The sequence below is a fragment of the Balaenoptera borealis genome, assembly GCF_965194805.1.
Source record: "Balaenoptera borealis genome assembly, chromosome: 3".
Classification (NCBI taxonomy): Eukaryota; Metazoa; Chordata; class Mammalia; order Artiodactyla; family Balaenopteridae; genus Balaenoptera; species Balaenoptera borealis.
Genome location: NC_138866.1, coordinates 78,520,326 through 78,545,280, shown reverse-complemented (window position 1 = coordinate 78,545,280; position 24,955 = coordinate 78,520,326). Strand labels below are relative to the sequence as shown.

General features: G+C 37.8%; 1 protein-coding gene and 1 long non-coding RNA gene across 3 annotated transcripts in view; one reads left to right on the top strand and one right to left on the bottom strand.

Annotated features, from left to right (window-relative positions):
* DPH6 (diphthamine biosynthesis 6) overlaps positions 1-24,955 on the top strand; it is a 445,312-nt gene that overhangs the window by 368,527 nt on the left and 51,830 nt on the right. The window lies entirely within an intron of this gene.
* Positions 13,190-24,955, bottom strand: part of LOC309625505 — a 156,049-nt gene continuing 144,283 nt past the window's right edge. The window contains exons 3-4 of one of the 2 annotated variants that reach the window (XR_014242540.1): positions 23,305-23,498; positions 13,190-22,563 (exon numbers count right to left, since the gene is read on the bottom strand). This is a non-coding gene — a long non-coding RNA (uncharacterized lncRNA). Of the gene's footprint in view, positions 23,499-24,955 lie in introns of both variants that reach the window. The other variant, XR_014242541.1, reaches the window with a different exon arrangement.

Here is a 24,955-nt window from a genome sequence, read left to right as displayed (position 1 = left end):
ATGAAACAACCACCTCTCGCAGTCTTAAAGGAATGGCCTTGTGTAGGAGTTGAAGCTTGACATTGAGTCCTGCCTCAGGTCTTGGTTGTCTCTCAAACATTTGTCTTTGTCCAAGCAGCCTACTACATGTTTAATAACTCCCAGTAGTTGAGGATGTGCCAGTACCTGTTGGTGCCCCAAAGGGGAGGACCTCAGCACCTAGATTCAGGCTGACTAAAAGCCAGACCCTTAGACATCATATTTTATTTATTTATTTATTTTAATATCTTTATTGGAGTATAATTGCTTTACAATGTTGTGTTAGTTTCTGCTGTACAACAAAGTGAATCAGCTATATGTATACATATATCCCCATATCCCCTCCCTCTTGAGCCTCCCTCCCACTCTCCCTATCCCACCCCTCTAGGTCATCAGAAAGCATCGAGCTGATCTCCTTGTGCTATGCAACAGCTTCCCACTAGCCATCCATTTTACATTTCGTAGTATATATATGTCAATGTTACTCTCTCACTTTGTCCCAGCTTCACCTTCCCCCTCCCCTGTGACCTCAAGTCCGTTCTCTACATCTGCCTCTTTATTCCTGCCCTGCCACTAGGTTCATCAGTACCGCTTTTTTAGATTCCATACATGTGCATTAGCATATGGTATTTGTTTTTCTCTTTCTGACTTACTTCACTCTGTATGACAGACTCTAGGTCCATCCACCTCACTACAAATAACTCAACTTCATTCCTTTTTATGGCTGAATAATATTCCATTGTATATATGTGTCACACCTTCTTTATCCATTCATCTGTCGATGGACACTTAGGTTGCTTCCATGTCCTGGCTATTGTAAATAGTGCTGCAATGAATACTGTGGTACATGTCTCTTTTGGAATTATGGTTTTCTCAGGGTATATGCCCAGTACTGGGAATTGCTGGGTCATATGGTAGTTCTATTTTTAGTTTTTTAAGGAACCTCCATACTGTTCTCCATAGTGGTTGTATCAATTTACATTCCTGCCATCAGTGGAGGAGGGTTGCCTTTTCTCCACACCTCTCCAGAATTTATTGTTTCTAGATTTTTCTGAGGATGGCCATTCTGACAGGTGTGAGGTGATACCTCATTGTGGTTTTGATTTCCGTTTCTCTAATGATTAGTGATGTTGAGCATCCTTTCACGTGTTTGTCGGCAATCTGTACGTCTACTTCGAGAAATGTCTGTTTAGGTCTTCCACCCATTTTTGGATTGGGTTGTTTGTTTTTTTTTGATATTGAGCTGCATGAGCTGCTTGTAGATTTTGGAGATTAATCCTTTGTCAGTTGCGTCGTTCGCAAATGTTTTCTCCTATTCTGAGGGTTGTCTTTTCGTCTTGTTTATAGTTTCCTTTTCTGTGCAAAAGCTTTTAAGTTTCATTAGGTCCCATTTGTTTATTTTTGTTTTTATTCCCATTACTCTCGGAGATAGGTCAAAAAGGATCTTGCTGTGATTTATGTCATAGAGTGTTCTGCCTATGTTTTCCTCTAAGAGTTTTATAGTATCTGGCCTTACATTTAGGTCTTTAATCCATTTTGAGTTTATTTTTGTGTATGGTGTTAGGAAGTGTTCTAATTTCATTCTTTTACATGTAGCTGCCTAGTTTTCCCAGCACCACTTATTGAAGAGACTATCTTTTCTCCATTGTATATTCTTGCCTCCTTTGTCAAAGATAAGGTGACCATGTGTGAATGGGTTTATCTCTGGGCTTTCTATCCTGTTCCATTGATCTATATTTCTGTTTTTGTGCCAGTACCATACTGTCTTGATTACTGTACCTTTGTAGTATAGTGTGAAGTCAGGGAGCCTGATTCTTCCAGCTCCATTTTTCTTACTCAAGATTGCTTTGGCTATTCGGGGTCTTTTGTGTTTCTTTTGTGAAATTTTTTGTTCTAGTTCTGTGAAACATGCCATTGGTAGTTTGATAGGGATTGCGTTGAATCTGTAGACTGCTTTGGGTAGTATAGTCATTTTCACAATGTTGATTCTTCCAATCCAAGAACATGGTATATCTTTCCATCTGTTTGTATTGTCTTTGATTTATTTCATCAGTGTCTTATAGTTTTCTGCATACAGGTCTTTTGCCTCCTTAGGTACGTTTATTCCTAGGTATTGTATTCTTTTGTTGCAATGGTAAATGGGAGTGTTTCCTTAATTTCTTTCTGGTTTTCATTGTTAGAGTATAGGAATGCAAGAGATTTCTGTGCATTAATTTTGTATCCTGCTATTTTACCAGATTCATTGATTAGCTCTAGTAGTCTTCTGGTGGCATCTTTAGGATTTTCTATGTAAAGTGTCATGTCATCTGCAAACAGTGACACTTTTACCTCTTCTTTTCCAATTTAGATTCCTTCTTTACTTTTTCTTCTCTGATTGCCATGGCTAAAACTTCCACAACAATGTTGACTAATAGTGGTGAGAGTGGGCACCCTTGTCTTGTTCCTGATCTTAGAGGAAATGGTTTCAGTTTTTCACCATTAAGAATGATGTTGGCTGTGGGTGTCATATATGGTTTTTATTATGTTGAGGTAGGTTCCCTCTGTGCCCACTTTCTGGAGAGTTTTTATCATAAATCGGTGTTGAATTTTGTCAAAAGCTTTTTCTGCATCTTTTGAGATTATCACATGGTTTTTATCCTTCAATTTGTTAATATGGTGTATCACACTGATTGATTTGCGTATATTGAAGGATTCTTGCATCCCTGGGATAAATCCCACTTGATCATGGTGTATGATCCTTTCGATGTACAGTTGGTTTCTGTTTGCTAGTATTTTGTTGAGGATTTTTGCATCTATGTTCATCAGTGATATTGGCCTGTAATTTTCTTTATTTTGTGACATCTTTGTCTGGTTTTGGTATCAGGGTGATGGTAGCTTTATAGAATGAGTTTGGGAGTGCTCCTCCCTCTGCTATATTTTGGAAGAGTTTGAGAAGGATAGGTGTTAGCTCTTCTCTAAATGTTTGATAGAATTCGCCTGTGAAGCCATCTGGTGCTGGGCTTTTGTTTGTTGGAAGATTTTTAATCACAGTTTCAACTTCAGTGCTTGTGATTGGTCTGTTCATGTTTTCTATTTCTTCCTGGTTCAGTCTTGGAAGCTTGCACTTTTCTAAGAATCTGTCCATTTCTTCCAGGTTGTCCATTTTATTGGCATATAGTTGCTTGTAGTAATCTCTCATGATCCTTTGTATTTCTGCAGTGTCAGTTGTTACTTTTCCTTTTTCATTTCTAATTCTGTTGATTTGAGTCTTCTCCCTTTTTTTCCTGATGAATATGGCTAATAGTTTATTAGTTTTGTTTATCTTCTCAAAGAAGCAGCTTTTAGTTTTATTGATATTTGCTATTGTTTCCTTCATTTATTTTTCATTTATTTCTGATGTGATCTTTATGATTTCTTTCCTTCTGCTAACTTTGGGGTTTTTATTTGTTCTTCTTTCTCTAATTGCTTTAGGTGTAAGGTTAAGTTGTTTATTTGAGATGTTTCTTGTTTCTTGAGGTAGGATTGTATTGCTATAAACTTCCCTGTTAGAACTGCTTTTGCTGCATCCCATAGGTTTTGGGTCGTTGTGTTTTCATTGTCATTTGTTTCTAGGTATTTTTTGATTTCCTCAGTGATCTCTTGGTTGTTTAGTAGCATATTTTTTAGCCTCCATGTGTTTGTATTTTTTACACAGTTTTTTTTCCCCTGTAATTGATATCTAGTCTCATAGTGTTGTGGTCGGAAAAGATACTTGATACGATTTCAATTTTCTTAAATTTAGCAAGGCTTGATTTGTGACCCAAGATGTGATCTATCCTGGAGAATGTTCTGTGTGCACTTGAGAAGGAAGTGTATTCTGTTGTTTTGTATGGAATGTCCTATAAATATCAATTAAGTCCATCTGATCTAATGTGTCATTTAAAGCTTGTTTCCTCATTTATTTTCATTTTGGATGATCTGTCCATTGGTGTAAGTGGCATGTTAAAGTCGCCTTACTATTATTGTGTTACTGTCGATTTTCCCTTTTATGCCTATAGCATTTGCCTTATGTATTGAGGTGCTCCTATGTTGGGTGCATAGATATTTACAATTGTTATATATTCTTCTTGGATTGATCCCTTGATCATTATGTAGTCTCCTTCCTTGTTTTTGTAGGTCTCTTCCTTCTCTTGTGTTTCCTGCTTAGAGAAGTTCCTTTAGCATTTATTGTAAAGCTGGTTTGGTGGTACTGAATTCTCTTAACTTATGCTTGTTTGTAAAGCTTTTGATTTCTCCGTCGAATCTGAATGAGATCCTTGCTGGGTAGAGTAATCTTGGTTGTAGGTTTTTCCCTTTCATCACTTTAAATATATCTTGCCACTCCCTTCTGGCCTGTAGAGTTTCTGCTGGAAGATCAGCTGTTAACCTTATGGGGATTCCCTTGTATGTTATTTGTTGCTTTTCCCTTGCTGCTTTTAATATTTTGTCTTTGTGTTAAATTTTTGTTAGTTTGATTAATATGTGTCTCGGCATGTGTTTCTCCTTGGATTTATCCTGTATGGGACTCTCTGCACTTCCTGGACTTGGTTGACTATTTCCTATCCTGTGTTGGGGAAGTTTTCGATTATAATCTCTTCAAATATTTTCTCAGACCCTTTCTTTTTTCTTCTTCTTCTGGGACGCCTGTAATTCGAATGCTGATGTGCTTCTTGTTGTCCCAGAAGTCTCTGAGACTGTCCTCCATTCTTTTCCTTCTTTTTTCTTTATTCTGCTCTGTGACAGTTATTTCCACCATTCTATCTTCCAGCTCACTTATCTGTTCTTCTGCCTCAGTTATTCTGCTATTGATTCCTTCTAGAATATTTTTAATTTCAGTTATTGTGTTGTTCATTACTGTTTGTTTGCTGTTTAGTTCTTCTAGGTCCTTGTTAAACGTTTCTTGTATTTTCTCTATTTCCAAGATTTTGGATCATCTTTACTATCATTACTCTGAATTCTTTTTCAGGTAGTTTGCCTATTTCCTTTTCATTTATTTGGTCTTGTGGGTTTTTATCTTGCTCCTTTGCCTGTAAGATACTTCTCTGTCTTCTCATTTTGTCTAATTTACCGTATTTGAGGTTTCCTTTCCCCAGGCTGCAGCATCATAGTTCCTCTTGCTTCTGTTTTCTGCCCCCAGCGGTGAGATTGGTCCAGTGCCTTTCGTAGCTTTCCTGATGGAAGGGACTGTTGCCTGCGTTCTGGTGCGTGGAGCTCTTTTCCCTCTGATGAGCAGGGCCATGTTAGGTGGTGTGTTTTGGTGTGTCTTTGAGCTTAGTATGACTTTAGGTAGTGTGTGTGCTGATTGGTTGGTTTGTGTTACTGTCTTGTTTGTTGTTTGGTGTGAGGCGTCCAGCACTGGGAGCTGCTGGCAGTTGGGTGGAGCCAGGACTTGGATTCAGATAGAGGCCCCCATGAAACTTCTCAGCAATTAATCTTCCCTGGGGCCAGGAATTCTCTAGTGGTCCAGCATCCTGGAGTCGGTGCTCCCACCCCAGATCCTTAGGCCAGACTTCTGGTTGAGGGACCAAGACTCCACAAGTCGCTCATCCTGGCAATGAAGGGGATTAAAAAAAAAAAAAAGACTAATAAAACCCCAGGCAAATGGTAAAAAGTAAAATCAAACAGACAGAAACAGAAACAAGGAAACAAGCACACACAGAAAAGAAACAAAAACAGAACCAAATAAATCAAAAAGCAAGAGAACAACCAGACAAACAAAAGAACTCAAGAACGAAATCAAACAATTAAAAAGAAAGCTGACAAAAACACAAAACCCAAAAACAAAACCAAGGCAGAGTGCCAACTGAAGAATGAAGCAAAGAAACAAAACAAACCAACAAAAATGATTAAAAAAAAAAAAAAGAAACAGAGAAAGGGAAAAGAAGACAGAGTAACAGAAAAACAACATAGAAATAGAAAAAAAAAAAAACGAAAACAAATAGAAAATATATTTTAAAAAAAAGACAAAACCCCAGAGAAATGGTAAAAACAAAATTAAACAAATAAAAACAGAAACAAGGAAATGCAAACACATGTAAAAGAAACAAAAATAGAGCCAAATAAAACAAAAAGTAAGAGATCAACCAGACAAATAGAAGAAGTCAAAAACGAAATCAGACAATTAGGATTAAGACTAACAAAAACACATAACCTAAAAACAAAACCAACACAGTGTGCCAACTGAAGAATAAAGCAAGGAAACAGAACAAACTCGTAAAAATGATTTAAAAAATAATAAAATAAAATGGGACAAACACAGGACAACAGAAGCACAAAGTAGAAATGGAAATATTTTTTTAAAAAATATATATTAAAGAAAAAAGAAGAAAAAAAGGGGAAAGAACATAGAAAAGCAAAAATAGAAATGTATAAAAAAATTAAAATAAAAAATATGTTATAAAACATGGAGATCCCAAAAGACTAACTTAAAAAAAATTAAAACAACAACAAACAAACAAGAAAAGAAAGAAAAAGAAACCAAAAAAAAGAAAAAACACCAGCCAGAACCAACAACAGAATGAATCAAAACATAATAAAAATAATAGTACTAATAGTGTTTTCCTGGCATCTCAGCTGTCAGTGTCCTTGCACATGCTGTGAGCCACAGCTCACCTCCTGCTTCCCAAGAGGCTCTCCTCTGCCTCTGGGCTGGTCTCTGGACCTGCTGTGAGCCCTTTGGGGACCACTCAGACTCTGATTGGGCCCAATTCCTGTGTGTGCTTGCCTCCAACGTCCACAGATGCCAGAGCTAGACCGTTTTCATTTGTGGGAACACTCATTATCTACTCAGATATTCCATAGATGCAGGGTCTACCCAGGTGATTGTGGGGATTTAATCTGCAGCTTGTACAGCTGATGGAAAGATTTTCGATCTTCTTCCTTAGTCACCCTGTCCCTGGGGTTCAGCTTTGGTTTTATCCCCACCTCTGCATGTGGTCCACCCATAGGAGTCTGGTCCTGAGGCTGCCTTGGAGCTCTTGGGCCTGCCCCTGTGAGGACCAGGCGCAGAGGTGGTATGACTGCTTGGATCTCGGGAGCCCCAGTGGTGCCAAATGCACAGGGAAACCAGTGGCCATGGGCGCAAAAGATATGGCCCTAGTGAGGGCCTTTTCTGGCGCCTGGCAGCAGGCGCACGAGGGCCAGTCCTGAGGGGGCTTTTTTTATTACTCAGCAGCCAGCGTGCAAGATCCAGCCCTGAACGGGCTTCTTTTATTGTCATTGGCAGGCACCCGTGTGCAGGGAAGGAGATGCTACAATAGTGGCTCCTCCCCCTGTGTGTGACTCAGCAGTAGCGCCCTGCTTCCATGGCCGTTCAGTCTTCCTCCATAGGCATTCCCTGCTGCGGATTTCTTCCCTCCCATCCCCTCAGTCCATCTCCCCACAGCCAACAGCAGTTCTTGCTCTCGGCCTGTTCTACCATCTCCATGCACCAGCTCCCAGCCCCCTTGCACACCTGTGAACACACATCCCAGTCCAGGGCACCTAGGGCCGAGGTACGGACCATCTGTGTATTTCTCACTCTGTCCCATCTGCCACAGGTTGGCCGCTTCACCCTTTTCTGACAGCTTCAAATGCTTCCCTTCTGTCCCAATCGATTTCCCTGTCAGAGAGGGGGTGTCCCAAATTCGGGAATCTGTCCTCTGCTTCAGCTCTCCCACCCCAGGGTGCAGGTCCCATCCTGCTTCCTCTCCTCCTCCTTCTCCCTTCTTTTTTCCATCCTACCCAGTTATGCAGGGATCTTTATAGTCCTTTCTGGTGTCCAAGGTCTTCTGCTAGTTTTCAGCCAGTGGTCTGTGAGAATTGTTGCATCTGTAGATGTATTCCTGATGCATCCGTGGAGAGAGGTGAACTCCACATCCACCTACTCCTTTGCCATCTTGAATCTCGACATCAGATTTTAATAGTATGCAAATATATACAGACCTGTAGGACTGTAGGTTTTGTAAGTCCTACTGGCCACCAGAGCCAGGCAATCTGGAGGTATCCATTGGGCAGTAGTCATAGTAATCAGGTCTTCAAACAAATGTAGAAGCTCTTTTCTGGGTGATACCATGAGCTGGAGAAACGTAAAGGGAGAGCCAAGATGGTACTGCTCTTGGGACCACCAACATGATGTCCATAGCCCTCACTCCTTGAGAGCAGCTCTGTAGGCCACTAAATATGTGCCAGATCTGAAGCCTGCCCCTCAAGATGAATCTCCAAGATAAGCAAAGAGGCCTCCTTCACAGACTGAGGACTATACCTTAGTTTGCTGTCTGTGCAGTGCCCTGGTGGTGATAGCCAGCCAAGAATTGTCTGTCTGTCTGACTGCCATAGTCCAAAGGGACCCAGGAGTGTAAGCCTCTTCAGCCACCAGAGCCAGGCAATCAAAGGGTGTCCCTTGGGCAGCAGCGCAAAAACTAGGGCACCAGACATAAAAGCCAAGGCACCAGACACATGAAAATCTCACTTCCAAGAGACACTGGTGCTCAAGAGCATGGCAGAGGATGAACACGAAGATAGAACTGCCTTCTGAGGTCTCTGGAGAGTATTACAGTGGGCCTCAAGATGCAAGTGTAATTAGAAGCCCGCCCCTCAGGCCACAATCATGATTAGCTAATAGGCCTCCTTCACAGAAAAACTAAGCTCTTAGGTGTGTTGCCTCTTGCTATGTCCTGGGGGTGTTAGCTGTTTAAGAACTCTTTCTCCTTTGGTTACAGTCCTGTGGGTCCCACAACTGAAAGCCCCATTGGCCACCAGAGCCAGGTGAAGTAGAAGTGTCCCCTGGCAGCAGTCACAAAATTGGGGTATCAGACAGGGGTATGACTTCCTGTCTGGGTGACTCTGATTATTACAGTCTCATGGGATGAGTACAACCAGCTCCCCTGGCCTCCAGAGCCAAGCAATCAAGAAGTGTCCCCTAGGTGGCAGCCACAAAAATTGGGGCACCAGACAAGTGTAAAATTTCTCTTCCAGGAGATACTGGTGCTCTGGAGAACGGCAAAGGGAGAGTACCAAGATGGTACCCACAAGTCTCTGTCCCTGGAGAGCGTTCCAGCAGGCTCCTAGATGTGTGTGTTAAATGAGATGCCTGCCCCTCAGGCTGATGCTTCAATATAAGCAAGAGAGTGTCTACTTTAAGTCTGGGTGCTATTGGCTGCTTCTGAGCTGAGCCCTGGGGAAGGTGAGCCTGAGTCTGTGAGCCCTTTAAGAGACATTTCTCAGATCACTACAGTGTGTTGGGTCTTGGGATGCAAGCCCTGTTGGTTTTCAGAGTTAGATGTTTTGGGGGCTCATCTTTCAAGTGTATGTCTTAGAAGTTGAGATGCCTGATGAGGGGTTTGAATGCTTTGCTCCTCAAGGAGAAGCTCTTGAGTTTTGAGATCCCTCCCAGTTGTGGGGCACCGCACTAGGTGTGGGGTTTATGGCAAGATTGTGTCCCAGCCTCTTCTACCCACTTCGATGTGCTTTTCTTCTCTTTTGCTCGATGTGTAGTCATCACTCAGCCAGACTTTTTTTTTTTTTTTTTTTAAGAGGAAATTGTTCTGTACGTAACTGTAGACTCAGTGTGTCCGGGGAGGAGGTGAGTTCACGATCTTCCTATGCCTCCATCTTGAACCAGCAGTTATTCCTGGGATACCCCACGTTGACAGAATTAGGATTTATACCATATTTTCACCCTTTTACTGATCACCTTACATCTTTCTGGACCTACCTCAGATTCTGCTGTTTCCATTAGATCATTTTTATTTCCCCAGTCTGATAGCTCTTCCTCTTTTGAATCTCTAAAGTATGTTGTATCTCTCTCAGGGAACATATAATGCTGTTCTGCCTTGTCCTATGTTTATGTTCACATGGAAGTAATGAGTACCTACTTCAAATGGTTGTTATAAGATTAAATGAGTAAATATATGTAAAAGTCTCAGAACAGTGTCTTGCACATTGTACATGCTATGGAAGTATTAGCTTCTAACATTATTGATTGTAATATTTAGAAAGTCCTTTACACTTCAAATTTATAAAGGAATTTGCTTGTGTTTTTTCCTAGAATGTTTGATTTTTTTACATTTAAATACTTGATCCATTTGGTCTTTTATTCTGATGAACAGGGTAAAGTATACAACTTTGTTTCTCCACATTGCTACTATATAATCTCACTATCACTTATTGTCTTCCATTTCTCCCCCACCGATTTGAGAAGCCACTTTTATCATAGACTAAATTCCCATAGGTAACTTGAGTCTCCTTCATATGCCAGAATGATACAACTCTTAAAGTTTATAGCTTGTTTCAGTATCTGATAGGTATAGTCTCCGCATCACTGATCTTCCTCTGGTGACCTTTGCAATAAATTCCCAAATGACTAGAATTAGCTTGTTTAGTTTGGGGGGAGGGGTAAGAACAACAAAACCTGGTGGTATTTTTTTTAGGGGGTGAGGATATTGTTAGATTTACGAACTAACATATATGTGTTGTTGAGCTTCCCTAAGTACATGACTTACCTTCACATTTGTTTCAAGTGTACTTTTATGTATTTCAGGACTGTTTCCTCATATGGCTCTCTTACATTTTTTGTAGTGTTTATTCCTAAATATTTTACCTTTTTGTTACATTTTTTGTACTGTTTATTCCTAAATATTTTACCTTTTTGTTACTATTTTAATAAGTTTTTTCTTCAGTTTTATCTTCTAAATGGATATTTGTATCATGAAGCCTTTTTTTCAGTATATTAATTTAACATCAAGCATCTTCCTAAACTATCTTATTGTATTTAGTGATTTTTCAGCCAAGTTTCTTGGGTATTCCAGGTATATAATCAAATCATCTGCAAACAGTACAGCTCTGCATCCTCCTTTACAATTTTTACACCTGTCTCTTATATAATTTTATATCTTTCTCTTATACAATTCAATAATATGAGTATATTATTATAATCTTGCATAATCACTTTCTCTTATACAGTTGTCTTGCCTAATATACCAGGTCATTGTTGAACAGTAGTATCATGGTAGTATCCTTGTCTTGGATCTGACTTTAGGAAATATCTCCAGCATTTTCCCATTAAGTTAGATGTTGGCTTTGGGCTGAGATATATGTATTTTATTAAGTTAATGAAGTATCCTGATTGCTTTTGTATTGAGTGCTTTTTTTAAAAAATAGCTATTTAATTTTGTCAAATGCCTTTTGAGTGTCTTATGGAGATGATCATGATTTTCTCAAAGTTATATTATGATGAATAATATTAACCTACTTCCTAATATAGAACCATTCTTGCATGTCTGGCATAAATCCCTTAAAAACAAACATGATTCTGTAATTAATAGTTGGATTCTATTTGTTAATATTTTATTTTTTTGCAGTAATATTTATAAGTGAGCCTGTTCTGTAGATTCTTTGTACAATATTTGCCTATATCCATTATTTCATAAAGGGTGAGCAAAACAGTATTATAATTCTATCATTTATTAATCATTAATTCTATTGATTATTAGATGGAATACATCTATAAGGAGAAATTTTCCTTCATCAACCACTTGGTTACACAGAGATCTAGCTTATACTGAAAAGGCAGGTTAAATGCTCCATTTACCATTTTTTAGAATAATGAGTTTGTTTCCAGTATTCTCCAAAGATAACCAATGAGGTTTTGTGGATTTCCTTCAGTATTTCTATGAATTATGAAGTTTTAATGTGTCTGATATGTTTTAACCATTGCCATTATTCTTATTGACACTCAAATTGTCCCATTTTTGGCAAGTGGAAGTCTCTTCAGCTTGGCTTCAGAGTCTTTGATCGTTTCCCTGCTATCTTGTGTGCCAATGTTTCCAGATGCACCTTGTACAACTTCCCTCTTAGGCCAGAGCATCCAGATCTTCACACTCCCCTTGCTCAGCCATTGGATCTGGTCCTACAAAAAAGGCATGACCTTGGGCAAGGCAGTTCAGCTCAGGCTGACCCTGTAGAGCTGGCATTTGGAGGCTGTGTGTTGACTGCACTCACCTCAGGTGGGTCTTCAGTCCTTCCTGAAAGGAGACTGGGGTAGAGCATCCTTCTGTTCACTATACATGTAAATGTTTAGTCATGTGAATATGGTCACCAGGAAGAGTGTACAATGTTTAGCCAACAGTTATTATGTGTTATAGCAACATTGGGGTAAACAGAAGAGAAGCCCACAGAGGGAATGGTAAAAAAGACGAACGAAGTAGAAAGAAAAACCAGGAAAACACAGTGTTACTGAAATCTATTTATTTTTCCCCCACAATTGTATCTCCTTTGCACTTAGAATAATGCCTGGCCTATAGAAAGAATTGAATAACTGTTAAATAAATGAATGGTCCACTGTGTCAAATCCTATAAAAGGCAAGCTAAGTCACGGAGAAGTATTCATCTGCTTTGTCAAAACAAAGGTGATGGTAATCATTATGATGGTAGGGCAGAAGCTACTGTGGGTTGAGGAGTGCACGGTGCTCAGGCAGTGAAGAGAGCCCATGCAATGGTCTGCTCTGGAAGTAGCTCGACTAAAGATGAGAAACTTAAGGATGATTAGAAAGGGGGGGGGGAAGGAAGGACATTTTCTCAGTTTAGGGTTTTTGTTGGTTTTGTTTTGCTCTATTTCTTAAGTTGGAAGACACCTAAGGACATTCATAGGTTGAAGGGGAAGAGCAAATGGGGTGGGGGGGATGTTACATACTGGAAAGAGGGGGTATTATTTCTGAAACAAGACTCCTGAGGAGGCAAAGCAGTTAAGGTCCATAGTGTACAGGTAGAGAGATTAACCTGAGCCGAAGGAAGGCCAAGGTTTCTTCTGAGACAGGAGGAAAAAGAGGGAAGCATGGTGAATAGTCAGTAAGAAGTTCTTCAGTAAAGCATAAGAGTAATAAGTTCAGAGCTTGGTGTCATAGGTAATACATATATATTTTTTATCATGAATTGGTGTTGTGATATTTAAATTTATTTATTTATTTATTTATGGCTGTGCTGGGTCTTCGTTTCTGTGCGAGGGCTTTCTCTAGTTGTGGCGAGTGGGGGCCACTCTTCATCGCGGTGCGTGGGCCTCTCACCATCGCGGCCTCTCTTGTTGCGGATCACAGGCTCCAGACATGCAGGCTCAGTAGTTGTGGCTCACGGGCCCAGTTGTTCCGCGGCATGTGGGATCTTCCCAGACCAGGGCTCGAAGCCGTGTCCCCTGCATTGGCAGGCAGATTCTCAACCACTGCACCACCAGGGAAGCCCCATAGGTAATATTAATAGTCTTTTATATACACTAATACTAGCTGGTATTTCTGTGCCTTTTTTCTAATGTTTGCAAGGAGCTTGTGTTTATATTTTATTACATAGTTACATATTGAGACAGATTAGAATTAAAACAAAGTTCCTTTCTCTAAAAGCATCATAGCAGATCAGAGAGAGGCTGAACCAGGAATCAGAAGACCCAGGTTCTGGACTCAGCAGGACCATATAAGCCTCTGGGTCCATAGAAATAATTAGCCTCTATGAACTGTATACACTATAAGATATTTAAGAGATATAATCAAGAACACATGTTGATTAAATATGAAGTGTGAAGGGAGAGGAAAGAATCAAGAATGACTTCCAGTTTCTAACTTTGAATAACTGGATGGATGGTAGAAATACTGGAGAGAAAATAATAATACCAGATTATGAGGATCAAATGAGATATATTTAATCTATATGTAAGTTAAACAAATTCTACAAAAGACAATATATATTTAACCTATATGTAAATTAAACAAATTCTACAAAAGATATTAATGTTAAGAAACTGATACATAATGTTCACTGAAAATATGAAATGTGTAGAATAAATTATAATTAGCTAAAATGGGGAGGCAAACTATAGTACAATCTTATAGCATGTGAGGTAAAAGGAACAAAAATAAAATAATCTTACTGTTAACTTAAAAGAGATGGTAGGAATAGGTATAGAGAATTTCTAACAATTTAAAATTTCCTATATTCTTATTTATCCTGAGGTGCCATTGGTCTTGTTATTTAACTACCTATTATTTCTTCTGAAACAATTGCATCACAGTAAGAATAGATAAATATAACCCTGGAGTACTGTAGATCACTGAAATGTTGGTTGCTTTAAACAAAAAGAAGTATAAAATCAAGTCAGTTTCTAGATTGCTGTTGTCCTGGGCAGTGGTTCATTTTTCAGGGCTGTTAAAGGGTCTTGCCACTCCCAAGCTTCTGTGACACACTGGCTAACTGTTTGCAGCCCAAGGCATTGCATGTCCCACTTTTAAAGACATCAAGACAAGCATCTTCTGAATTATCTGATCACTCTAATTCTATATTAATGGCACAGTAATGGTGTTTTAAGTTCCTTTGTTTTATGTTAGAAATTCTCACCTGCTGGGGTTTAATCAAGTACTCACTCTACCCACAGATGATTCAAATTATTTCAGACCGTCTGTCTTAGTGAGTTTCAGAGACATTTTTAAGCTATTCCTATTTTGGATAACTTTATAGAGCATAAAAAGTATCTTGATCTTTGGTCCAAACCTCTCAGAAGTCCAGATATATGAAGTCTTTCCAAATTTCCCCTGCTTTTGGTGACCTGGCCATCTTCAAAATCCTAGAGAACTCATCTGAATGATTCCTTTATCACAGCTTCTATTGCCTGGTATTGTTTACAGTTTTATATTGTTTACCCTGTCTTTCTCACTAGGTTGAAAAACTCTAAGGACAGAAACAACTAATGCCTTTTTTATACATTCCTTGTGCATAGCATAATACTCTGTATATTTTTAAAAATATGATCAAATATTTACTGATAATATAATAAGGTAGGATAGCATTGGGATTAAGAGAAGAGGCTCTGGAAGTAAACTGCCTGGTGTGACATGCCATCTCTTCTCTATAAGAGCTCCATGACTTTGGATAAGTTTTCTAACATTCCTACTCCTCGGTTTCCTCATCTATTAAACAGGGGTTCTATTGTACCCATTCATAGAATTATTAGAGGAAGAAACAGGTTAATATATGTCAAACATTTAGATCAAATTCTTGCCATATACAAAGTACCATATAAATGTTTGCTTGACAGTGATAATAATCCCTATTCAACTCTATTTAATTTTAGAGCTTAATTTATTCAATAATGTGACACAACTATATGTAATATACATTAAGCAGTGTTTCCTTCAGGAAAAAAAATAATCAGGAGCATCATTCCCACTTTAATTTGTCTAGAGTTAGCAACAACTGCCCCCAAGACATCTATGAACAGACTAACATTAAGCTAGATCAGCAGGATAGTCTGATTAGCTGCTTGGTGACATGTTGGATGATAAAGTAATGGTGTACATTTACTAAATGAATACCATTTTAAACAAAGGAACCTAGCCAATTTAGAGGCTCAATATACCACTAAATGTGCAGACCAAAGCAATGCCAAAACACTGTGATGACAAACATTGTAAAGTCTTTCAAGTTCACCTTCAGTAGCACCATTACTTGCTACTTCTGGGATATGGCAAATCAACGTAATTATTCTAGGAAAGAGAGGAAAAGAGGGGGGAAGGAAAGGGAAAGAAGATATAGAAGGGCAAAGAATGGTAAAAAGATGCACACACACAAAACTATAAGCCATTACATGCATCTAACCTTTATATACATCTTAGTGTTTTCCTTTAAGTGTTTTGGGTTTTGGGGTTTTGGGGGTTTTTTGTTTTTTTAAGATTTTTTGATGCGGACCATTTTTTTTAAAGTCTTTATTGAATTTGTTACAATATTGCTTCTGTATTATGTTTTGTTTTTTTGGCCGCGAGGCACGTGGGATCTTAGCTCCCCGACCGGGGAATCAAACCCCCACTCCCTGCACTGGAAGGCAAAGTCTTAACCACTGGAAGTCCCTCTGTTTGTTTTTATTTGCGTACACATCTACGAAACATTACACAGATACTATTACAAAGAGGATTTAAATATTTCATTATGCTATTTGTTTTAAAATCATTCCTTAGTTTTAAAAATGAAGCTATTTAGGAGAAGTGTTCTGTGCCTCAAAAAAGTACATAGATAGATAGATGGATATATAGATAGAAATATCTCCAGCTATCCTTTTCATAGGGCATAAATAAAATTGTTCTTTGATTGCTGGTTTAGGTTACTTTAGAACTTGAAGCCCTTTTCACCTCTGTGTGTTCCAGTGAAGAGACAGTGATTGTCAAGTGTTTGGGACGATATTGCAGCAAAGAGAGAAATGGCAGAAGAATTTTGACAAACTGAAGGGATCTGTCACAAGCAGACAGGAAGAGGGAACACATGTTTCTAAGAAAGCATGTTCTGAGCCTTCTAGAGGGGGCTGCCACCGTAGAGAACACAGCAAGAGCTGGTTCCCCAGAACACTCGCGTTGTCTTCCTCAGCTAACCAGCTCCCAAGCATCATGTCCGCCTCCTAACTCCTCTAATGGAGAGTAACGTCAATTGTTAGTCTTCCTGAACACAGGCCAGTGTATTTTACAAACAGAGGAAGTTTAGTTAAGGGACACTAGGAAAGCAAAAGACAAAACTCACTGTGAGTGTAAAACATGTAAAACATAGAACTTCCATGCTATGAAATCTACGACGAGTCACACGGTAATGCAGGTACGCACACAAGAAGCTGAAAGGAAATTCACCAAACGTTAAGAGGTTATCCCCATATAAAGGCGGGATTAAGATGATTTTGGTTTTATTCTTTATATGTGTATTATGTTGCAGAAAAAAACATATAGTAAAAAAAAATCAGAATAATAATTATTTTAATGATAACCTAGAGAAGAAAGATTAAGATGTAATTAACCATAAAGTCAGGGTTCTTTCCCTATACTTAGATCTCAGTGAAAATCTTTGCCTCAGAATCCTTAAAATTCAAAGTTCTTACCAAGAAAAGAAAAAGGACAAACCCAAATTCACTAAAAACAATATACCTTTATTATAGAAAAAGCTCTCTTCAGTGCTTTTGTTTTATTTATGTTAACAATTCTAGTCAGGCTCTAACTAGACCAACAACTCAATTGCTAAAGCCCTTGGTTTCTTAGTATGACCCACTAAGCCCAGATTAACAATTATGAAAAATTCCTATCTATTGCCACTGGTTTTAAATAAATGAGTTGGATTTTTGAGAGGAAAGGAGACAGGAAAAGTCTAATTTTCAGGGTAGATGAAAAAGATATCTAACAAAAGATAGCTTTCCCATAAAATACTATGCACTTACTGGAGGTGATAGAAAGTAAGGCTTTGGGGTAATGGCCCCCAAAATAAGAAAATAATATTTTAAATTAAAATTAAAAATTAAAGATCCCTAAGGCAACTTCTATCATGAAAAATCATTAGGAGGTTAACAGCTTCATAAAGTTATCATTAATAAAATAGATTCCCATCTTTCTTAATAGTTTACACTTTTAAAAATAGAATCCTGTAGACTATAAGTAATTTCCAACTACATTAAGTCTCTTAGAGTTATCAGTGTTTGGGGGCTTTTCGTTTTTATGTTGTCTTGTTGCTGCTGTCGTTTTTTTATGAGTTTTCTGGTCCAGTTTGTATTAAATTTAAGTTAAATTAGTTCTTCAATGGTTCTCAAAATGAGCCTTCTTCAAGGAAGAATGAGAGTAAGACTTAATCACATTCTCCTTGTATTGCTGTGATAAGATTTATATTTAGACCAGGTATATATTAAGTCTAAGTTTATTTAAAGTTGAATGTAGGGACTTCCCTGGTGATCCAGTGGTTAAGACTCCACGCTCCCAATGAAGGGTGCTCAGGTTCGACCCCTGGTCAGGGAACTAGATCCCGCATACCGCAACAAAGACCCAGTACAGCCAAATAAATAAATTAATAAATATTTTTTAAAAATAAATAAAGTTGAATGTAGACAAGTTTAGCAGGCCATGAATCAACCTTGGGTGCCTTCATTTTGAATGTTCTTTTATACCCTTCATTTTGCCTGTGAAATAGCATAGTAAGAAAAAAGCCCAGGGCTCATACTAACAAAGGGAAGATGGTTACCTTAGAAGATCAAATATGGAAGTCTTAGACCGGGGCGGGGGTGTGTGGGGTGCCCAGGTTAGGTTCCCAAAGGCAATAAAGGAAATGGTAAGAGGATCAAGAGAGTTAGAGTCTAGCAGTAGGAGAGAAGAGTCTGTCCAGTGTCTGCCCCACCTTTACTCTCAGAAATCAGAATTTCCTCCTTTCTTTGAGGGATTTTTAGAATATAAATTACAACCTAGATTAAACTATTGTTCTGCTAACCCTCACAAGGATCACATTTTGAAACCAGGGAAAACTGAATGATTATGAAGTTGCTATGAAACGCTGACTAGGAAAGTCTATCCTGAGGTCTCTGAAGCATTTGCCTTGTGAATTTACCCCAACATTGCTTTCATGTGTCCTTAGTCCTCTTTGCATTTATGCTGTGAGTCCAATTTCCACTTTGCTTAGAGATTACCAAACCTGAGGGTCTCATGATAGAGACAAGTTGTGTATACACATTCCCCATACCCTGAGGAAGGACCCTTCAGTCCCAGCCACGCCTGAAGGAGGCATATCCAGCTGGAAAGTGGACACATCACCAAGCACTACACTACATCATCTGACCTGGTTTCCCTCCTTGTTTCAAACAAATTTCAGGCACCTCTGTCTGGGTCCCAGTCTCTTTTAACTCACACTAGCACTTCAGCTAGTTGTATCTTTACAACTCTATCTTCAGTTGTATCTTTATAGCACTTTTAAAATGCAGAGTTTTCAAGGTTTTTTTTCTTTTCTTCCTAGAGTAGTGCGTATATTGGAATAACTATATAGCTTTACCCGGTAATAAATAACTCTTTGGAGAAAAAGAAATGCTTAAGATGAATATTCTGCAAAACTCAAGAATTATTGTGAAATCACATTTTTATCTACCATTTTTAGAGCCCATTTGATTTATCCCAGCTTGGCATATTAGAGTAGATATGGGGATACAAACAGCCTGATAGTTAAAATTTTGTCTGCATATGAATCTCCTCTGGCTTCCTTCTCTGCCAGGAAAATTTTTCCTGTTGTCAGTCAGCTGATCCTAATATCTTCTTGGAACAGAGCAAACATTTTAAAGTACAAAGCAAAATTCCTCCCCCAGCTCGGGAGAGAACACTTTTTTTTTCCTTGAGCTGTTGATGTCTTTTAAGAGAAATGACTTTAGTTGGTTCAGTCAGATGACAGAAGATACAGTTAACTCCATGTAAAGGAAAAATGTTTGAATACCAGTACCACTGATTTCAAGGAAGGTTTATTTGGGTAACATTGTTTAAGAAGCTAATCTGAGTCATAAATTGCACAGGGGCTAAATCCCTCTTAAGCAACAGCAGAAGACTAATTTTGTTGTAGTTTTGAATTTTGTATCTCTACCTTGAAAAAGTCCCATATTAATATGCATTTTGAAATATTTTATCAGCTTAGAAAGGAACTCAGTCCTCCTGACGTGGACTGCATTGCTTTAATTAACTGATCATTTGCAGTTCTTTTTAGAGTTCTGGTCAGAATTAGTTACTCTGAATCTAAAGAAGAAAATGAAGACACAGCTTTATCTTAAACACCAGTAAAGGGTCTTATTTTAAGGTAGACAAAGCAAGTCTTCTTAAGACAGCCTTATGGTAATTGATCCAGAGTCTTTGAGCTTATTTCAACTATTATCCAAGCACACATTATTTTAACTGTTGGCTAAACATAAATTTATAGAAAACAGTCACCAGGGAGAACACTTAAAAACCAGAACATAGTAGTGATAGTCACAGAAAAGAGACTTAAACCAAAAAATTTGAAAACTATGTTAGGGTGTCTATAAAGTTCTTCAATGATCTTGTATTTTAGAAAAATGAAATATGTGTTAGGGATGATTCATGGACTGGATAGGAAAGTAGTGAGGAGTTGGGTGGAGGTGGAGAAAGAAACTCAGGGACAGGAATATTGGGTAGAAAGAAGTTCTTTTGAGCTTTTAAAGTTTTTGTTATCAATTTGAGCTAAAAGGAATAAAATATTTTGGATCAATTTAAATAAAGCAAGTGAAAAGTGCCCAAAATGAGAATACAGAATTACTTTTCTTCAGAAGTAATCAAGGTTAATGTCTTATTTGCAAGGTGATTGGGCAATAATAGCTATTTAGGCAGGGTTTGTCTGAGAGAAACAGAACCAATAGGAGATGGATCTATCTATCTGTCTGTCTATCTACCTACCTACCTACCTATCTATCTGTAGAGAGACAGAGAAACAGAGATTTTAAGGAATTGACTTATACAATTTAGGGGCCTAGAAAGTCTAAAATCCATAGGGCAGACCAGCAGGCAAGAAACTCAAAGAAGAGTCGATGTTGCAGCCTTGAGCCCAAAATCTGCAATGCAGGCCAGCAGGTGGCAAACTTGGGCAGTGTTTCTATGCTGCAGTCTTGAGGAAGAATTGCTTTTTCCTCGAGAATCCTCCATCTCTGCTCTTAAGACCTTCAACTAGTTAGATGAGGCCCACCCAGATTATGGAGGATAATCTGCTTTACTCAAAGTCTACTGATTGTAAATGTTAATCACATCTAAAACTATTTTCATAACAACCAAATAACTGGGCACCACAGCCTAACCAGGTTTACACATCACAATAGCTTTAGAGACTACCCTTAATTTTGTACATTTCAGTTTCTCATAGTGTCTAGGAAGAATAAGATGATGTATTAAGTGGAATGTTAAATAGCATATGTATTTCTGAGATTTTGGAGTCTGATGTGCATGTGTGTGTCTGTGTGTTAAAGTTTGTGCCATATGCTCAAAATTATTAGTGTGTATTTCTAATTTATACTTTCAAAACAAGTATATGCTACCACAGAATTTCTCCTGCAACTTTCCAAAGGAATATAATCTATACATCTCAAACATACCGTTGAATATATCTCCAATAATAACATTTAGTAAAACCTCACTGCAGATTGTGAATCATATGGCTAATATCTTTGAGGGGGAAAGTGTCTAAACATAAAAGAAATAAATGGTCCATTAGGATACATGACTTCAGTAAATCTAGACATTGATCTTTTGTCCTTTAACATTAGCAAGATAAAAAAATAGATATATGAGAGAGTTCATTCACGCCATTTGCATCACTTTTCAAAAGTGCTTATAAACTTAAATGCTTTGTTTTGTTTATTTTTTTGTTTTTACTTTTATTTATGTTTGCAGAGTTAGTTGAGTGATTGGTTGGTTGGTTTTTGGATTCAAATTAAATACTTTATCAGGCTTAGAAAAAAAGAACCTATGAATATAAATAGGAATTTAGAGAATTATTTTGAAGAAAATGATCATAGATTTTAAGTTGGTTTTATTGAAAGTACCATATCTTAATAAGTATAAACAATTTCACTAGCTTCTATAAAATAATGAATTTTTATCTCTCCAATATCTGCCTTTTTGCTGAAATTGGATAAACAGTATATAAAGGAAAACCATCAAGAGTACCATAACACATATATTTAAGTAAGCCAGAGTATCTAATTTGCAATTTATGTAATGGAAATAAGTAGTTTAACAAAAATGGCACCAAAAGATGAGAGTAAAGGGCTTAAATCATTCAAATGATTAATAAAACTAATCATATTAGCAAGTTAAATATCTATTTAAACTTTGGTATATATATTCAAATCTTTTTTATAGATATTCAGATTTACATCCATTCCTTTTGTAGTCAAAGCCAACAAATAAAAGCAGTCTTTCTTTGCTAGGTTTGTAAAATACATTCAAAGAAATTTTTAGCATTAACCTTAAGGATTATTTTATTCCCTTCACATTTTGACAGCCTTTCTCTCTCTCTCCCTTTTTTTAAGAAATCTGTTTTCTATAGCTGCTATAAAAAATTACCTCAAACTCAGTGGCCTAAAACAACACAAATTTATTATCTTATGGTTCTGTAGGTAAGAAATCTGAATTAGGTCTCACTAGGCTAAAATCAAGGTGTCGACAGGCCTCCAATCCTTCAGGCTGCTCTAGGGGAGAATCTGTTTCCTTGCGTTTTTCAGCTTTTATAGGCTAGCCACATTCCTTGGCTCAAGGCCCCATTCCTCCATCTCTCTTCAACAGCATCAGCCAATACCTTCTCACATGGCCATCTATCTGGGTCTCTCTCCAGTGCCTCCTTCTTGCACTTACAAAGATGCATGTGATTAGATTGTTCCCACCTGGAGAATCAGGATAATCTCCCCCATCTCAGCGTCAACTGATGAGCAACCTTAATTCCATGTGTAACCATAATTCTTGCTTATCCCATAACCTAACATATCAACAAGTTCCAGGCTTTAGGACATGGACATCTTGCAGGGGCCGTTATTCTGCCCTGTAAGTTAATAATTCTTGCAGCTAGGTGATGGGCACACAGGATACTAATTTATCAACTTTTATAAGTTTTAACTTTTCCAAAATACAAAGGTAAAACAAATAAATTTAGGATCCTATATCACCCAAGGAATTGTGTCCAGAAGAGAATTCTAAATTCAGTTACAACCTCATCAGTATTCAGCCTCTTAGGAAATTTCCATATTTATTTCCAGTGAGCTATCTGAAAAAAGATAAAATAATGCAACAATTTTAAAACTTAAAAGTATAAAAACATAGGCATACATTTTGCCTCTAGCAAACAGCTCTTCATCAGATTTCATGCTAAAACAACAACAACAACAAATTTTAAATAATTTTTTAAAATACTCATTAAAGATTCTTAGAACTTTCAGGTTTGGAGAGCTCTTTCATACCATCTGGTCCAAGAAATATCTGACACATGACTTTCATGTCAAATGATCATCCACACTTTTACTGAACATCTCCAGAGGTAGAGGTGGGTCACAACCTCCAAAGTAGTCTACTGGACAACTATGATTACTAAGATTTTGTCCCACCCATATGACTTTGGAGAAAAAGTATACTACTACTTCTATATAACATTCTACAAATATTTGAAAGTAGCTCATATATCACCCTGAGGCTAAATACCTTTAGTTCCTCTAGACATTAGTGGCAACCTGAAATTGGTAAAGAATGAAGACTATGTCCCTATGGAACTTTATACTGGAGGAAAATTTGTCAATTTAAATGAAAGTCCTCCAACAACTCATTTATCTGATAAATTGAATCACAATACATTGGGAAAATCTAGAGAATATTTTACTCATAGCTATACTCCAAAAGCCAGTCCCACAGACTTCCTGGGATTTTTAACCTTCCATAGAAAGGATATTTCAACTGCGTGGTTAAGTAACCATTTTTGTCCTCAGTGAGTCCTGGACATAGCTGTCCTGCACACCTGTGAGCCGTGAGCACAGATGAGGGAACCACGGAGGCCAGAGGAGCTCAAAGTGTGGTATGATTGATCTGAAGGGCTTTCAACCTTCACTGAAGATCTTTCATTAATAAGGACCAGTTGAATTTCTGCTTCTGTAACTTGAGAGAGAAGTTGATCTCTTTTCACCAATTAGCAGATTTGAAAACCAATTTTACCTGAAAAATAAAATTCAACAGAAAATGCACATTCTACGTTTCACTTTTCTAGTACCTAACTTGACAAGATTTGCTGAGAAGCTTACAATGACAAAAACCAAACAAGAGGCCATGGCCTTGTAAAATTTAAAGCTTTTAAAGCTTATTTAACACAATTTTATTACCTCAGGAAAACCTTAGTTCTAATAAAACCTGTAACAGGACCAGAGCCATGCCATTAGATTTCATTAGACAATATGGATAAATTCTAGACAGAGTTATAGGTATGAAATGAGTGGGGAAACAATTTATAGAGGCTCAACTTTTAGGCAGGAGGCTCAGTTCTCACCACCTTACAAGACAGTTAACTGCCTCAACTTTTGTCAATCAGGGCCTCATCCTGTATAGCCAATTGAAAATATAAACCAATAAAAGCCCTGGTTAAGACATTTTGCCCTGAAAGCTATTCAGTGATTTTTCAGAACTGAGATCTCTTCCTCTTCAATAGCTTGTTTTACATGTTTATTGACTCTGGGCATAGTGTTGATAGCTCCTGGTGCGACTCTATCGTCCTTTCTATTTTCAGAAAGGATCCCCTCTGTTCCCCCAAATCATACACTTATTAGACTGCTGGACTGTTCACCCAAATTATACACAACCCATGTGCCTGACCAATTATTGGCCGTAGTTACGCAGGCCTTTAAACTTAGCTATTGTGCTACAAACAGCCACCACACTATCCTGCCATTTACCACTGCATGCGGTATCTACCAGAAGCACTTTCAGATTACGTGCAGCTTTTATTAACTTTTGCCTCTGTGGACAGGAATTAGTTATGGGTCAAGAAATATGAGCTCAACATATACCACTCTCCTCACCCTATCCCTATATTTACACAGAAATAGATTACTGACCCAAGAGTTAGTGTTACATGGGATGATCTTTTAACACAGCACTTTATTTTTTCATAGTTTGTGTTACCCTCTTCTTTTGAACTTGTTTCTAAACAATCTTAGAAGCATGTCTGGATATACTCAATTAAAACTACCTTATAACAGAAACTATTTGGCTAATGCAATTTAAGTCTTGCAAACTCAGAATAGCCTGAACAGGCAACCACCCCTGATAGCTAATCACTGCCAAAAGGAAAGGTTACATGTCAAACATTCTAAAACCAAAGTTAGTGTATTTGTTAGGTGGTGTTTAAAAATAACAAGCCAACCAGTAAGTTATTTATTTGGATTGGTATAAATGTCACAAATAAGTCATCTTGGCAAATATTCAGGCAGTAGAATTATTAAAGACAGGCATTACATGAGTACTTTATTAAGATTGTGTTTTGGTGAAGGTGGCATCTGGTTATATCTCCTTTAAAAAAAAAAAAAAACTCTTTTTGAACGAAAATCATACCCACTATGCTACAACAAATAGGACATTATGGCCTCTATCACCCATCTGTCCATCCGATTAAATGACTC